We start from the raw sequence: 17,565 nt of genomic DNA on the forward strand, positions 1-17,565 counted from the left end.
GTTTACTTATATAAGAATTTTCGGCAGCCAAGCCGAACCTCATGTCCTTCCTTTGTACATACCTGACAAACTGCTGGCAAGGGAGATAGCCTATCAGATCATTGCCGAGGGAGTTACACAGACTCTCAAGAAAAATAAGAAGCAGGTCTGGCCCTCTTTTCCTTTGAGATGTGGTGTCTACACGTTGCATGATTTCAAACATGCAGAGAAAGAAGCTACAAAGATAAAATCATTAACTCTAGCAACTCTCCCTAATAGGTGATTTGATCCCAACAAAGTCGCCTATAATGCACTTGAACAGGCATAATTGACAAAGTTTGATCATAAAGAAGATATGTTCGATGACCTGTTCTCCTCAGCTGAGTCAATATTTCAGGTTAAATCACTAGCCAGAATGAAATATCAGGATGAAGGGTTAGTTGAATTCAACAGACTTAGAGAACAGAGGTTGCAAACTCTGCCTCTAGATCTGTTAGCAACAACCCCAGCAACAAAACCAAGCGAGCCTGAACAACAACATTCAAAGGAACCTCCGGTTACAACAAAAGAACAAGAGAAAGCGCAGGAGGAAACCCAGACTAAAGAGCAGGACAAAGTGCGGGAGGAGACCCAGACTAAAGAGCAGAAACAGAGCAACATACAAGTAAATGTGGATACTCATATTGATCCAAAACTGCTCCATGAATGGCAGCAATTTGATTCTATTATCAGTAGTCTGGAATGTTCAAAGGACACCGAAACTTCAAAAGCAGCAGACACACAGGAAACCACTTCACAACAGGTTCCAAGTGGAACCAGCGGCCTACCCAGTTCAAAGGAAGTAGAAATAATACCAAAGGACCCCTCCGATCAAATCATTTTGCAGGTAGAAGAGATTTCTCCCTTGGATGTCTTCTATAGCCCAAGGCATAAAGCTGTAGTAAAACGACAGAGGAAGAGAAGAAGGACTGATCAACCTTCCCTTTTCCTAGAACAGATGGTCACAGGCAATGTGGTTTGGAAGGAGGAATTTGACCCCTCTGATGACCTAACAAAACTATCACAATATGCTGGAGCCTATTCGGTAGCAACAATAGACAAAGCATCAGAGGTGAGTCTTTTATTAAAAACAAAAGACCAGGAAATCTTTTTATTGCAGGCACAGCTAACAGAAGCACAGCAGAAAGCGGAGCAGGCAGAACAACAATTGTTAACACAACAACAAATAAATAATCAATTAACTCAACAATTGCAGGCAGAGAAACAAAGGATTGATCACAGTGCAATCCAGAAGCAGAAAGAATTGTCTGAAGCCTTGGCACAACTGAGGGCAGCAAATGAACAAATGTTGAAAACAAAAGATGAGCAGATTGCTCAACTATCAGCACAGCTTGAGAAGACAAAGGGCGTTCCACAGATAACTGAATTCAGAGTAGAGGCATTACAGATAAATAAGGTGTTAATAGCACAGATTAAGCTTTTATGTCAACAAATCGCCCAGGCGGAACCACTATGCGAATTGACGGCATCAATAAGTGAAAAAACAGAAAAGGCTAGAACAGAATTAGATCAAGCTGAAGAAACAATAGCTCAATTTCTTGACTGGCAAGATACTGATCAGGGACAAGCGGCGAATTTACCAAGAATTTTAGAGTCGCATAAAGATATATTGTTTACAGAATGGCAGTCCCAGTTAATGAAAGTAGAGAGGGAAATTTCAAGGTGCAAATCAACTACAAGTAATTTGGTTGAATTGGTTAATAATACTCTCTACTTGTCAAACATGATTTCCCAATGCACTCCAGGTAAATTGACAGCGATGAAAACATTGGAGCAGTCATGTTATCCAGATCTAGAGGAAAAGGGGAGATTAATTGCTGGAATTAACAGTTTAACATGTGACACCTATTAGTTCTTCTTGGTAAAACCACACAGTCAAAGAGCCGCCCTCAAATTCCTTACAGATGCAATCGGGTATATTATCCCCGATATTCAGGATGCCACCTATGCCGCCCAACTTAACTCTCGCCTCAACAGACCGCCCGAAGTGGAGCCGATGCTTGCGATAAGTCAGCTCAGGTTTAAAGGCAAACAACCTACTTGATGATTCATGCCGCCGACTGCCAGGTTGTTGAGAAGAATATGTTCAAAATCAATTGATACCAATTAAGTAGGATTTCAGTTTCATAGATAGTTAGCTTAATTAAGTATTTATAGACCCTTTCATTGTTTTGGAAAGGGTCGTAAAGTTTTGTACTTGACTTAAAACCTGAAGTTGCACTACTGTACTTCAGGCATATTCTTTTATAAAACTGGACCAATCATTCTGATTTTGGCGAAGAAGCTTTTATGCAAATGTGCACTACTGTCTTTGTTTGAAAGTATTTCTGCGTTAGAGGAAGAATTTTGAATAGCGATTGATATTGGAGAGTGACTCACAGCTCATATGGTACTATTATCTATGTCTGAATCCATTCTTTTTATATGAATTGTTATTTGATCACCTTTGCTATTATCGAATATATGTATGTGTTTTAACAGCATTTCTTTATTCCCTCCACTATTGGATGTTTATGGGATGCTTTTCTTTTGATCATATATGTATCGATGATATATAAGTGTAGCAATATTGCGCTAATCACTCTGTTTAACGATTTAAGCAAAGTAATCCTTGAATGAGTAAATGTCCATGTTTATTAGATGGAGTCATCTACATGCCTGTTAATAAACATAGATCATCAAGCGCTACACTTCAAAGTACAATAGTTCCCGAGATTAGTAGTAGTTCTTTTTATTTCGCTGATGAATTAAGTTATTCGCCTATCATTAGGTTAGTCAATCAATCATTCATTCATCCCATTTACTCATTGCTGGGAAACTGGTCCCATTATCCCCAGTCGGAGCCACCATTCCAAACGGAAAAGGAGCTGTATTAAGGTCCGGACCGGGTGGTTATCCCCCAATGTTGATACAACGATTTTCGGGGCATCAACATTTTTGGCGCTAGAAGGAGGGCATCAACTGTGAATGGCAAGTAAACCCAAGTCTGCAAGCCATTCTAAGAGTAATTCTCCCTCCGCATCACCTCGTACTTCCCAATTGCATGCTGGTTCTCGAGTATCCAAACAAGAAGAAGAGGAATCAACTACCACTGCTCAAACCCATCATACTCCAGAACAACTAAGTCTTGAATCCCCTGAAGTTCAGTCTCTTATCCACGAACTTCAGAGCTTCTCGATTTCACCACAGAAATCTAAGGTATCGCAAAGCAGTGCGACTTCGCAGTTCAATTTACCTCACCTTCTCACCAGACTTCAGAGCGGAAAGCTCAGTATTGAACCCACTGAGTTCCCTTTACCCAAAAGGAAAAAGGCGAAGAAATATACTGAGGGATCTGACAGTGAAGAGCTTTCATCCACATCCTCCATCTCACCTTCCCCTGTGCGAAGTCAACCATCCACTCCCCCATTACATATTGTTGTTCATCAGGGATTAGGAACTTTAACATCCCAACCTGCTCACTCCGCAACATCATTTCCTTCCCAGACATTTGGAATTTCAACAGTAGTATCATCTACTACTGCTGTTATAATGGCAGATCCATGGACCAGGCCTGGTGCAGTCAACATGCCTGCACCATTGCATGCATTACCTGATGCTCCTGAAAAATGGCTACCCAAGTTTAACCCAGATGATGGAACGCAAGCTGAGGAACATATTAATAACTTCATGTTGGTAGTCAACTTGAAGGGAGTAACAGAGCAAGATGTTGTTGTTAGGCTTTTCCCTTATACTTTGCAAGGATCAGCAGGATCCTGGTATTTTTCTTTACCTTCTGGTTCCATTACCAGTTGGACGACTTGCCAAGAACAGTTTCTTACTAAGTATGGAGATGATAGGTCTTTGGCTACACTAATAAACGATCTCTCCAATCTTAGGATAGAGCATAGGGAACCAATTAAGGAATTTAACGCCCGATTCAATAAACTCTTGAATAAAATCCCAACGGCCTCCAAACCAAGTGAGCAAATCCGAAGCGAATGGTATATAACTGCCCTACCTGCCAATATAGCTATTTTTGTAGACAGGGCTGGAAAACCTACTTTAGCTGAAAACATGAGAGAAGCACTTGCTGTGGAGAAACGCATTAATGCTCTAGAAAAGAAAGCTGCTCTGGAAGACAGAAAAGCCAAAAAAGTTTCTTTTAAAGATGATTCAAAGAAGAAAACCCCTAAAGATCTATATGACATGGAAGGTCTTCAAAAGGTCCTCAAGACTATGTCAAATGAAATGGTTGAAATCAAAAAACAAGTAGTCGAAACCTCGACCAAAAGACCCTTTAGAAATTATAAGAAAACTGAATCAAAACCACCAAATGTTATATCAAATGCAGATTCAGATCTTGAAGAAGGAGAAGAAGAAACAGTTACACCAACTGATGAAGAAGAGGAAGTTGTTGAATGTCATGGAATGTGGGATTTCATACTGCCTAACTCCGATACAGATAATGAAGAAGAAGCGTTTCCTGTCACTACTAGGAGTAAAAGTACCTCCGAACCTGTTCAGGCAACTTCAAAGAAAAGGAGTGGAGGTGCTACTACAACAAAGGAAAAAGTATCTACAAAGAAGCCACCTGCAGCAGTTCCTCAAAACCAACCTTCAACCTCAAATACTCCTTCAACATCTAAAACTTTGGTAGTATCCGATTCAATGGATTACAATATTGTTGATGATATGAAGAAAACTAAGGTAAACATTACCATGTTTGAACTTAGCAAATTAAAACGTCAGCAGAAATTGCTTCTCAAAGAATTAAATGTTGTTCCTACTTCACCTCTTCCCAGTGCTAAAGCTGCAAACGATACAGGTGAACCACCTTCTGGTATGGTCGAAGCTACTGATGCAGTCCTAATAGGAGATAGATCAAACTCTCATACTCCACCTTTCCTTCTAACCTATGAGATCTACAATAGAAACCTACACAACTGCTTGATTGACTCAGGGGCATATTCTAACATAATGCCAGCTTCAGTTTGTTCCAAACTGAACATTGAACCCCAGAAGTCTGCTATTCATATTGTACAGTTGGATAGGACTAAAGTACAGGTTTTGGGAGAGATCAATTCCGTAACTATCAGGTTATCTGCTGATCCCAGAATAGTACAAAGGATTGATATCCTAATCGCCGATATACCTGAATTTTATGGTTTGATCTTGAGTAGGGATTGGTCTGAGAAACTACATGGGTATATTTCTATTGATTGGTCACATATGTGGCTTCCCTATAAGGGTAAGCCAAATCAAATAAGGATCGATCGGGAAAAGCATATGACCCATACAGTTACTGAATTTGAACAAGAAAACCAACCAATAGCATTTAATAACAACATTTTGGGGAATTATTCATCAGAGTCATTCTTTGGCAACTTCGCTGCCCAACCATCTCCTTTCTCAGTAAACCATTCTACATCTCAGATCGAAAATTATTCACAAACAGATAAGTCAAGATGTTTTAATGATACTGGGGAAACTGTAAATAAAATTGTTAATAATTCTTTATTTTGGTCGTTATATTTCGATGGCTCTAAGTCTAGTGAGGGCTCAGGAGCAGGATGTATTTTGATTAGCCCACAAGGGGAAAAAACAATGCTGTCCTATAGGTTAGAATTTGAATGCACAAATAACACAACAGAGTATGAAGCCTTAGTCCAAGGACTATATAAAGCTATTGGCCTCAAGGTCCAATTTTTGAAAGTGTTTGGAGATTCTGAAATTATTATCAAACACGTAAGGAATACAATTCATTGTCTTTCCTCCCATCTCAAACTTTTTCAATCGCTGATACAGGAACTCACCTCCCACTTTTTGGCATTCAATATTTCTTCTATTCCCAGGTCTCAAAATTCGGCAGCTGGCCTGCTAGCCAATGTTGCTTCCAAGCTCCTACCTTCCAAAGATTACAACCCAGATAGATTTTCAGTAGAATTACTTTTTAGGCCATCAATTCCTGACAATGTCACTAATTGGAGAGTATTCAACCATGATGAAGACATTTTACAGTTCTTAACTTCCGAAAAATCCTATGATGATCAAATCATTGAGGAAAACGAGCATGACCTTCAAATGAGAGGTAAACCCGAGGAGAATTCAATCCCTAAGCCTGTGGTGAAGCTTGAGGATCTTTATGATATTAAAGACAGGTTTAAACCTATGACTAATGCAAAGCTCCAGAGCTCTACCCTAAGGTTTGAGTTGATAAACCTTGGCACTGAGCAAACTCCTCAAAACATTAATTTAGGATTAGGACTTTCCTTGGAAGAAAAGGAAGCATTCATTAGACTGTTAAGGAAAAATAAACAGGTTTTTGCTTTGAAATATGATGATTTAAAGACATATGATACATCCATCATCCAACATACCATTCCAATGCTTCCCGAACAGAAACCAGTTCAACAGAAATTGAGGAAAATACATCCGAACTTAGAGAGTCAAATAAAATCTGAACTTAATAAACTCTTGAAAGCTAAGATTATTTTTCCTGTTCGACACTCAAACTGGGTCTCCAATATGGTGCCAGTCAGAAAGAAAAATGGCGACATTAGGATTTGCATCGATTTCAGAAATTTGAATAAGGCGAGCTTAAAAGATAATTTCCCATTACCTACTATGGAGCAGATACTCCAATCAGTATCAGGCTCTGAGTTAATGTCCTTTCTAGATGGTTTCTCAGGATATAACCAAGTTTTGGTCCATCCTGATGACCAGCTCAAATCCACATTCAGAACAAAATGGGGAACATATGCGTATCAGAAAATGCCTTTCGGACTTATTAATGCAGGAGCGACGTTCCAAAGAGCGATGGATATAGCTTTTAAAGGGTTGATTAATAGGATAGTAGTCGTCTACCTAGACGATATTACTATATTTTCTAAGGAGAAGTCCAATCATTTGCATGATTTAAATCAAATCTTTCAACGATGCAAAAGATATGGTATTTCTCTTAACCCTAAAAAATCTTTCTTCGCTCTTGACCAAGGAAAGCTCTTAGGCTTTATTGTGTCTAAAGATGGCATTTATATTGATCCTGACAGGATCAAAGAAATCTCTGAAATCCCTTTCCCTCATAATAAAAAATCCATGCAGTCATTTTTAGGCCAAATCAATTTTGTCAAAAGATTTGTTCCAGACTTTTCTCAAATCATTTTGCCACTTCAAACTATGATTAAGAAAAATTCAGTCTTTAAGTGGGGATCAACAGAAAAGGAAGCGTTTGATGTAATCAAACAATCAATAATCAATGCCCTAGCCTTAAATACTCCTAATTTTTCTAATCATTTCACACTGTATACTATCGCATCCAACTTGTCTTATGCAGCAGTACTCACACAGCTTAATGATCACAATTTGGAAGCACCCATTTCATTCTATAGTTCAAATCTTCAGGGTGCTGAATTGAATTACTCCGAAGTAGAAAAACAAGCCTTTGCTGTATATAAAGCTGTCAAACATTACAGACCCTTCCTTTTAAAAGCCCACACAAAAGTTATAGTTCCTTTCCCTGCAGTAAGGCAACTATTAATCCAAAGGGAAATAGGTGAAAAAAGGGCAAATTGGGTTACAACACTTCAAGAATATGACTTAGAAATTAAACCAGCAAAGATTGTTGGAGGCCAAGGTTTTTGCAGGTTATTGGTAGGAGCATCCAACATTCCAGAATCAGGTGATACAGATCAAACCGAAGAAATCAACCAGATAAGTATTACTGATTCTGAGTCACAATATGCTGACTTAATATTTTATTTGAAAAATGGATATGCACCTCCTAACCTATCTTACAAAAACAAAAGGGCCATTAGATTGAAAGCAAAAAATTTCACAATTATTGATGATGTGCTTTTTAGGCAAAATTATGATTCAATCTTATTAAGATGCCTAGAAAAACCTGAAGCACAAAAGGTTTTGCAGGAATTACATGATGGACCAGCAGGAGGACATTTTGGAGCTGACACAACAGCCCACAAAATCATTCATGCTGGATATTATTGGCCCACTCTGTTTAGAGATGCTCATGAATATGTAAGGAAATGCCGAAATTGTCAAACTTCTAGTGGAAGGCAAAGAAAACCAGCTTTCCCTTTGCAACCGGTCAACATTGAACAACCATTTGAGCAATGGGGATTGGATATCATTGGGGAAATTACTCCTCATTCTTCCAAACAGCATAAGTATATCCTTACTGCCACTGATTATTTTACTAAGTGGGTTGAAGCAATTCCTTTGAAGACAACAAATTCTGAGGCAATCATTGAATTCATAGATCAATTCATCATTACGAGGTTTGGTGTCCCAAATGCTCTTGTTTTTGATAATGCATCTTACTTTTCAGGTAATGCTATGTTTGATTTCGCTATTAAAAGAGGATTTAAATTAAAATATTCTGCTAATTACTATCCTCAGGGTAATGGTTTAGCATAGTCTACAAATAAAAATCTGATTAAAATTATTAAGCGAACCATCGAACAGGATAAAAAAAAATGGCACAAATCCTTAATATTTGCACTATGGGCTGATAGGATAACATAGAAAGCTTCCATAGGTTCCTCTCCGTTCAACCTTGTGTATGGAAAAGAAGCAGTGTTACCAACAAATCTTGTCCTTCCTTCCCTAGCCCTAGTTCAGTTTATTGAGGAAAGCCCTTCTTCTTCTATTCAACTTAGACATGACCAAATTCTAAAATTAGAAGAGGAAAGGGAAAAAGCCAAGGTTATTCATGCAAAACATCAGCAAATCATCAAGTCATCTTTTGATTCAGTCTCAATCGGTTCAAAACAATTTCAAGTCGGTGATTTAGTTCTGAAATGGGACAAAGCCCATGAGGACAAGGGAAAACACACCAAGTTCCAGAAGATGTGGCTTGGGCCATTTCAGATCTGTGAAAAGATAAGCCATTCGACCTTCATATTACAAGATTTATCAGGTTTGAGAGATTCTCTCCCTGTTAATGGCCTTATCTTAAAGAAATTCTTTAATTGAGGAGGTAACCCCTTCTCCTTTTTTTAGTTTAATAGAATTTTGTAGTTTGTAGGACCATTAGAAAATAAAGTTGTAAGGTATCTTCCATTGACCTTTACTGTACTTAAAATTGGCTCAACAGAAGCAGTGATGATATTTACTTTTAAAATAATAGAAGTCTTACACAAAAGGGATAATTTCTAGGAAACTAGGTATAATTGCATTCCAAAACCACACTTCAATTTTTGTGAACCCTTCTCAAAGTTTAGAAGTATTGTAAATCATTTTATGTTTTCAGATTGGTCACAAAAAGGTTATCAATATCAAAACAGAAACTAATCCAACTTCAGCATCTTTAGCTCTTACCTTTTCATCCATTTACTCTTAAGGAGAAAATTGTCCATCCCATTCACCAAAGTTTATGGTTACTCAGAGTGTAATTCTAAAATATTTGATATAAAAGATAAGAGGTATTATTACAAGCCTGCTTACCATGTTCATAGGGAAATAGTTTAACCGACATTACCAATACTGCATACCAAAACAAGGTAATGGCTTAGAATTATAAGACAAGGGGTCTCATCACGAGCCAGCTTGTTCGGTTAGATTACTACCAGTGAATGGCATTGTCAATAGCTGGCCACCAAACCAGGACAATGGCTTTTTATCTTAGCAATAACAGAAAAAAGAAAGGAAATACAAAATATGAAAACATGTTTTGAATTCATTCTGTTAATCACACTCTTAAATGGATGGGACAATGGACAATAATATGGTTTAAAGGTATCCTTGTCGAAACTATGAACGTTTGCTGGCAGCAGAGGCTCTACCTATGACAAAGGAGTCAATTCTAAAAGCTAATTTGGAAAGGTTTTCTGTTTTATCATTATAAACCAATAAAGACCAATTTAAAACTTAGAATGTATCTAATTTTAAACAAGAGAGGAAATTAACAAAGATAGATTCATTTTATTTAGAATGCATATATACCTAGTTATATTAGAATTTTCCCCTTTAATGAGAACTCTATTTTGAAAAAGTTTAAGTATTTCCATACTTTTCAGAGATAACTGTTTCTTCCAGCGAATCGCTAATTGTTGTGCTCTACAACAACCCCCATTTCATATCATTTTTATTCACAAAAACTATCATATGAAATGGGTCCCTTTTAGTTTTGATTGGTATCAACATTGTATTATTCAAAAAAGGTCCGAAAACAAAATGAAAACATTATAAAAAACCTTTTGGACAAACCAATTTTGGTCTTATAATATAAATAATCAATCTTTTATCATTGCGATAAAGCGATCGCAAGATCGCATATCGCAATGACATAGGAGGCATACTTTAAAGGCCCATTGGTTTTCTCCGATGCGATAAAGTTCCTTTCGCTCCGATGCGATGTGATATCGCTATCGGCGATCGGCGATATACCATGCATGCTTTTTTTTAAAGCGCCCCAGTTAATACACCCGATGCGATGCGATATCGCTATCGGCGATCGGCGATATACCATCCATGCTTTCTTAAAGTGCCCATACTCCCAATGCGATGCGATGTGATATCGCTATCGGCGATCGGGGATTTCAAAAGGTGTCAATATAATGATTTAAGTTTTCCCCGACGCCCGATTGCGATAAAGCCAAAAGCGCAAACTTCAAAAAAGCCGTTAAAGCAGAGGGATATTACGATTAATTCATATTAAAGGCCTTATCTTTCGAACAGTGATTTACCTGCGCTCAACCGCCAAAACATCCAAGGCACGCTTAAACAAATCATTCGGCCGATTAATGATATGATGGGCATTTAAAGCATTGGCAGGTTTTAACGGCCATTTAATGTAATAGTAAGTCCTAAAATCTTCTCATAGATTGTCTCCGCGACCACTTTAAAGTTAATCCCTCATCAGGCATTGATCAATATATCTCGCTCGTATTTGGTTTTCACTACCAATTCTCTGTGTTACGCTTATTTTCACTCCTGTGCAGAAAATTCAAGCAGAATGGGGAAGAAGTCTAAGAAAACTGCAATCGCTTCCACTGCGCCAGCCACAGGACAAGCCGTCGCTGATCCAGCAAATAAAAAGAAAGGATTGATATCTGATACTACATGTTCAGGTCTCGGCAAAACTACTTGGCAAAGTACCTATAATTTGATTGAGGTCGAAGAACCTGAGGTGACAACAGTACAAGCCACGGCAGATGCGACTCGGAAACCTGATGGTACTTTAAAGGACTTAGCCGACTCCTTCCTTCATTGGATAGCAGCTCGGGAACAAATTCTCCCATATACGGATGTAGTGAGGTGGGCAATTGAGGAAATCCCAATCACAGACAGAACTTTCTGCACCAGAGATGGGAGAATCTTCGGTTCATTTCAAGCCAATGATTTGAGGCAAATGTATCATTTGCCTGAGCCAGAGAAGAAGTACAACAAGGCATTTTTGGAGAAATTCCGAAAAGAGAACGAATTGAATCCGAACCCATCTGGGATTGGAGACAAAATCCAGCAAAACACAAGCATGAATCTTCTGGTAAGTACTCTGTTGATTCCCTATGTTCTTCTTATTGTTATGCTGGGATAATGATGTGTAGATTGTGGGGGTTGCACGATTCCGCTAATTTCACTATAGAAATGGTTCCCTTGATGGAAACGGCGTGTAACAGTGAAATAATGGATTGGGCAACTATACTGTCAGATAAGCTAGCAACAGCTGTTCTTGATTTTAGAAACAAGACCCGCGTTACTGAAAGGTTAATTCCCCCATTCTACTACAGTGCTTATATACTAGACACCCTGTGTTTTAATTCTGAATTTCCCGTGCTCGGCTGGAGGTGGACATCACAAGACCCCATGCCTATTCACATATACCATCAGAAATTGTGGAAAACTTCCTATAAGCACCATTTATACCAAGTCTGCAATGGCTTTATGTTACCCATTCATTACTCTATTTTTGATAAACCTGCTCCCAAGATTTCCTACCAAGCAGGGATTGATTTAACATCAATAGGAAGATGGTTCGGAGAGGAGAAGTTTACTTATATAAGAATTTTCGGCAGCCAAGCCGAACCTCATGTCCTTCCTTTGTACATACCTGACAAACTGCTGGCAAGGGAGATAGCCTATCAGATCATTGCCGAGGGAGTTACACAGACTCTCAAGAAAAACAAGAAGCAGGTCTGGCCCTCTTTTCCTTTGAGATGTGGTGTCTACACGTTGCATGATTTTAAACATGTAGAGAAAGAAGCTACAAAGATAAAATCATTAACTCTAGCAACTCTCCCTAATAGGTGATTTGATCCCAACAAAGTCGCCTATAATGCACTTGAACAGGCCAAATTGACAAAGTTTGATCATAAAGAAGATATGTTCGATGACCTGTTCTCCTCAGCCGAGTCAATATTTCAGGTTAAATCACTAGCCAAAATGAAATATCAGGATGAAGGGTTAGTTGAATTCAACAGACTTAGAGAACAGAGGTTGCAAACTCTGCCTCTAGATATGTTAGCAACAACCCCAGCAACAAAACCAAGCGAGCCTGAACAACAACATTCAAAGGAACCTCCGGTTACAACAAAAGAACAAGAGAAAGCGCAGGAGGAAACCCAGACTAAAGAGCAGGAGAAAGTGCGGGAGGAGACCCAGACTAAAGAGTAGAAACAGAGCAACATACAAGTAAATGTGGATACTCATATTGATCCAAAACTGCTCCAGGAATGGCAGCAATTTGATTCTATTATCAGTAGTCTGGAATGTTCAAAGGACACCGAAACTTCAAAAGTAGCAGACACACAGGAAACCACTTCACAACAAGTTCCAAGTGGAACCAGCGGCCTACCCAGTTCAAAGGAAGTAGAAATAATACCAAAGGACCCCTCCGATCAAATCATTTTGCAGGTAGAAGAGATTCCTCCCTTGGATGTCTTCTATAGCCCAAGGCATAAAGCTGTAGTAAAACGACAGAGGAAGAGAAGAAGGACTGATCAATCTTCCCTTTTTCCAGAACAGACGGTCACAAGCAATGTGGTTTGGAAGGAGGAATTTGACCCCTCTGATGACCTAACAAAACTATCACAATATGCTGGAGCCTATTCGGTAGCAACAATCGACAAAGCATCAGAGGTGAGTCTTTTATTAAAAACAAAAGACCAGGAAATCTTTTTATTGCAGGCACAGCTAACAGAAGCACAACAGAAAGCGGAGTAGGCAGAACAGCAATTGTTAACACAACAGCAAATAAATAATCAATTAACTCAACAATTGCAGGCAGAGAAACAAAGGATTGATCACAGTGCAATACAGAAGCAGAAAGAATTGTTTGAAGCCTTGGCACAACTGAGGGCAGCAAATGAACAAATGCTGAAAACAAAAGATGAGCAGATTGCTCAACTATCAGCACAGCTTGAGAAGACAAAGGGCGTTCCACAGATAACTGAATTCAGAGTAGAGGCATTACAGATAAATAAGGCGTTAATAGCACAGATTAAGCTTTTATGTCAACAAATCGCCCAGGCGGAACCACTATGCGAATTGACGGCATCAATAAGTGAAAAAACAGAAAAGGCTAGAACAGAATTAGATCAAGCTGAAGAAACGATAGCTCAATTTCTTGACTGGCAAGATACTGATCAGGGACAAGCGGCGAATTTACCAAGAATTTTAGAGTCGCATAAAGATATATTGTTTACAGAATGGCAGTCCCAGTTAATGAAAGCAGAGAGGGCAATTTCAAGGTGCAAATCAACTACAAGTAATTTGGTTGAATTGGTTAATAATACTCTCTACTTGTCAAACATGATTTCCCAATGCACTCCAGGTAAATTGACAACGATGAAAACATTGGAGCAGTCATGTTATCCAGATCTAGAGGAAAAGGGGAGATTAATTGCTAGAATTAACAGTTTAACATGTGACACCTATTGGTTCTTCTTGGTAAAACCACACAGTCAAAGAGCCGCCCTCAAATGCCTTACAGATGCAATCGGGTATATTATCCCCGATATTCAGGATGCCACCTATGCCGCCCAGCTTAACTCTCGCCTCAACAGACCGCCCGAAGTGGAGCTGATGCTTGCGATAAGTCAGCTCAGGTTTAAAGGCAAACAACCTACTTGATGATTCATGCCGCCGACTGCCAGGTTGCTGAGAAGAATATGTTCAAAATCAATTGATACCAATTAAGTAGGATTTCAGTTTCATAGATAGTTAGCTTAATTAAGTATTTATAGACCCTTTCATTGTTTTGGAAAGGGTCGTAAAGTTTTGTACTTGACTTAAAACCTGAAGTTGCACTACTGTACTTCAGGCATATTCTTTTATAAAACTGGACCAATCATTCTGATTTTGGCAAAGAAGCTTTTATGCAAATGTGCACTACTGTCTTTGTTTGAAAGTATTTCTGCGTTAGAGGAAGAATTTTGAATAGCGATTGATATTGGAGAGTGACTCGTAGCTCATATGGTACTATTATCTATGTCTGAATCCATTCTTTTTATATGAATTGTTATTTGATCGCCTTTGCTATTATCGAATATATGTATGTGTTTAAACAACATTTCTTTATTCCCTCCACTATTGGATGTTTATGGGATGCTTTTCTTTTGATCATATATGTATCGATGATATATAAGTGTAGCAATATTGCGCTAATCACTCTGTTTAACGATTTAAGCAAAGTAATCCTTGAATGAGTAAATGTCCATGTTTATTAGATGGAGTCATCTACATGCCTGTTAATAAACATAGATCATCAAGCGCTACACTTCAAAGTACAATAGTTCCCGGGATTAGTAGTAGTTCTTTTTATTTTGCTGATGAATTAAGTTATTCTCCTATCATTAGGTTAGTCAATCAATCATTCATTCATCCCGTTTACTCATTACTGGGAAACTGGTCCCATTATCCCCAGTCGGAGCCACCATTCCAAATGGAAAAGGAGCTGTATTAAGGTCTGGACCGGGTGGTTATCCCCCAATGTTGATACAACGATTTTCGGGGCATCAACAGGATGGATGCCACCTATTCTGTAACATAAGGGGCAATCAGCGCTTGAAATCCCCAAATTTTGGCATTCTCGGCTTACACAGGGAAATATACTGAACACGGGAAAAATCCGCAGACAACACTGTTCCTCGGACTTCAAATCTTCATAACTACACTTTATAACACTATCGAGTCTGCCTGCAATCGGTATCGCAAGTCACTCCGACCTTGTTCTGAGGTTTCCCTTTGTATTTTAAAAATACATTAAAAATATTGAAAATACACACAAGACTGTCGTTGGGCAGATCTTGAAACATATGGAATACCGTTTATAATCTTATCGGGTCCAAAAAATCACATCGCATATATATATATATATATATATATATATATATATATATATATATATATACACACACAGACTGTCGTTGGGCAGATCTTGAAACATATGGAATACCGTTTATAATCTTATCGGGTCCAAAAAATCGCATCGCATATATATATATATATATATCTATATATATATATATATATATATCATTTAGCCTCTCCTTTGTAATGCGCCGATGCCATATTGCGAAATTGCAAGTCGACCGGTCTCCGGTCTCCGTAAGCCTTCCCTTTGGTGTTTCACCGATGCGATATTGCGATGCAACTTGTCGCAATCGCACATCGCATATACCCTGGTCGTTTAATATGCGCTCCAATGTAACCGCCGATTGCGATATTGCGATCGCACTAAACATATACCATGTGCCAATATCCGCCAATTGCCACCGCCGATTGCAATTTTCGATCGGATCTGGACCGTCGATCGTCCAGATCCGATGGCTCCTGTTTATTGTTGTCTTAAGCCTTCAATAGGCCTTATTTCTTTAGATTTTTGCCTCTTTCCCAAAGAACAAAGGGGAACTTCTTTTTATGATAACTTATTCATCTGAAGTCCGTTTTCGCCCATTCAAGTTGCGTTGTATTCAAAATGAGGAGATCTCTGCAATGGGAATATTTTTGAGATTAGCTTGCGATTTTCATTTTCCTTTGATTTACAAAGGATTTGTGCCATTTGGAACCTTTTACCTCTTATATGAAGTCTTTTAGACTTAGAGGTTTATCTAGGATCCATTTTTGGATCAGCTCTATATTTAAAAAACTTTCCAAAAGAGGATTAGAGCGATTGATAAAGGGCTTAGTCGATACGATCGATGGTAAGGATAGTTGTAAACCCTGCATATCAGCGTGAGGAGGACATGGGTATTAGCACCGGTCTTGTAATCTGGGACAAAAATAATATTTTTTGGAAATGATGCAAAAGGTAATTGTTCTGCTCATGAAGAGGGACACAATGGGAGTTTCTTCATGATAGGAAAGCATGTCGGGAACATTGTAGAGGTCCTCTAGGATCGTGGATGGGGAGTACAGGGACAATGACAAAATGTTGTGTAACAGAAGCACAAACAAGTTGGACGACATGCTTTCAAGGCAACCCACATGAAATATCAAAGATTTGGGAACTCTGAGGCACATGGAGTCATTTACTCATGATGCATACAGAGAGGCATATTTGGAGGATGAGAAATTCAAGGAAGTGTTTCAATAGTTGTAGATCCAAAGTTATGTGCATGATGGTGACAACACAATTGACTAGCATCTCTAGGATGGGTTAGTCTACATCTTGGATATATTGTGCGTTCTTAAAGGTGAGAGAATGAAACTAATTAGATACAATCAAACCTCCTAGGCTAAATGGTACTTTGACGTAGGGAAGATAATGGCCATCCCATTGAGGTATACACATTGGCCCAAGATGCAAGAATAGGTAGTTAGGTTCATAAGAAGATGCATTTTTTGTTGTAACAACAAGCCTAATAATAGGAAATGAGGTTTATATCATCCCTTGCCTATACTCACTCATTCTTAGGAAATCATTTCCATGGAGTTTGTAGGAGTTTTACCAATGACCAAGAATGGACGTGACTATTTGTTCGTGGTAGTTTGAAGGTTGAAAAATAAGTATGTTCTAATGTCCTGCAAAAATACCATCAGCATGTAAGAAGCAATGGACTTGTTATTTGGATAGTTCTGAGTGCACTCTAGTATACCAAGGAGCATTGTTTCAGATGAGGACATAAGATTTCACATGCATTTTGGAATATATTATGGGAGAAGATGGACATGAAGTTGAATAGGTTTATAGCATTCCCTCCATAGATGGGTGGGAAAACAAAGTAGTCAATAGGACTTTGGTGTAGCTTTTGGGGGTGTCGTCATTTTGTATTTTTGAGGTTGAGGGAGTAAACACATAGGACAACATCAAAACCACTTTGGAAACTGGGATCTAGCCCTGCCAGTTTCAGAGAGGGATCTATCTTTTTAATTTAGCTTCTTTTTTTATGTAAATTTTAGGCTAGTTATGAATGTACTGATTGTTTTGATTTGATTGGTTTGGTTGATTTGAGTTTTATAATTCCATTGGGCCATGGAGTGTACAGATTAAATTGGATTTTGCATCAATTTCTAGAGGAGTTCTCATAGGGCAAACTAGGTTGCACTATTTGGATATTTTCAGAAATTAAATGGATGGTGAGATAG

The sequence above is a fragment of the Pinus tabuliformis genome, chromosome Q (genome assembly GCF_031772625.1).
Source record: "Pinus tabuliformis cultivar Carrire ecotype Pingquan chromosome Q, CPIR1, whole genome shotgun sequence".
NCBI classification, from domain to species: domain Eukaryota; kingdom Viridiplantae; phylum Streptophyta; class Pinopsida; order Pinales; family Pinaceae; genus Pinus; species Pinus tabuliformis.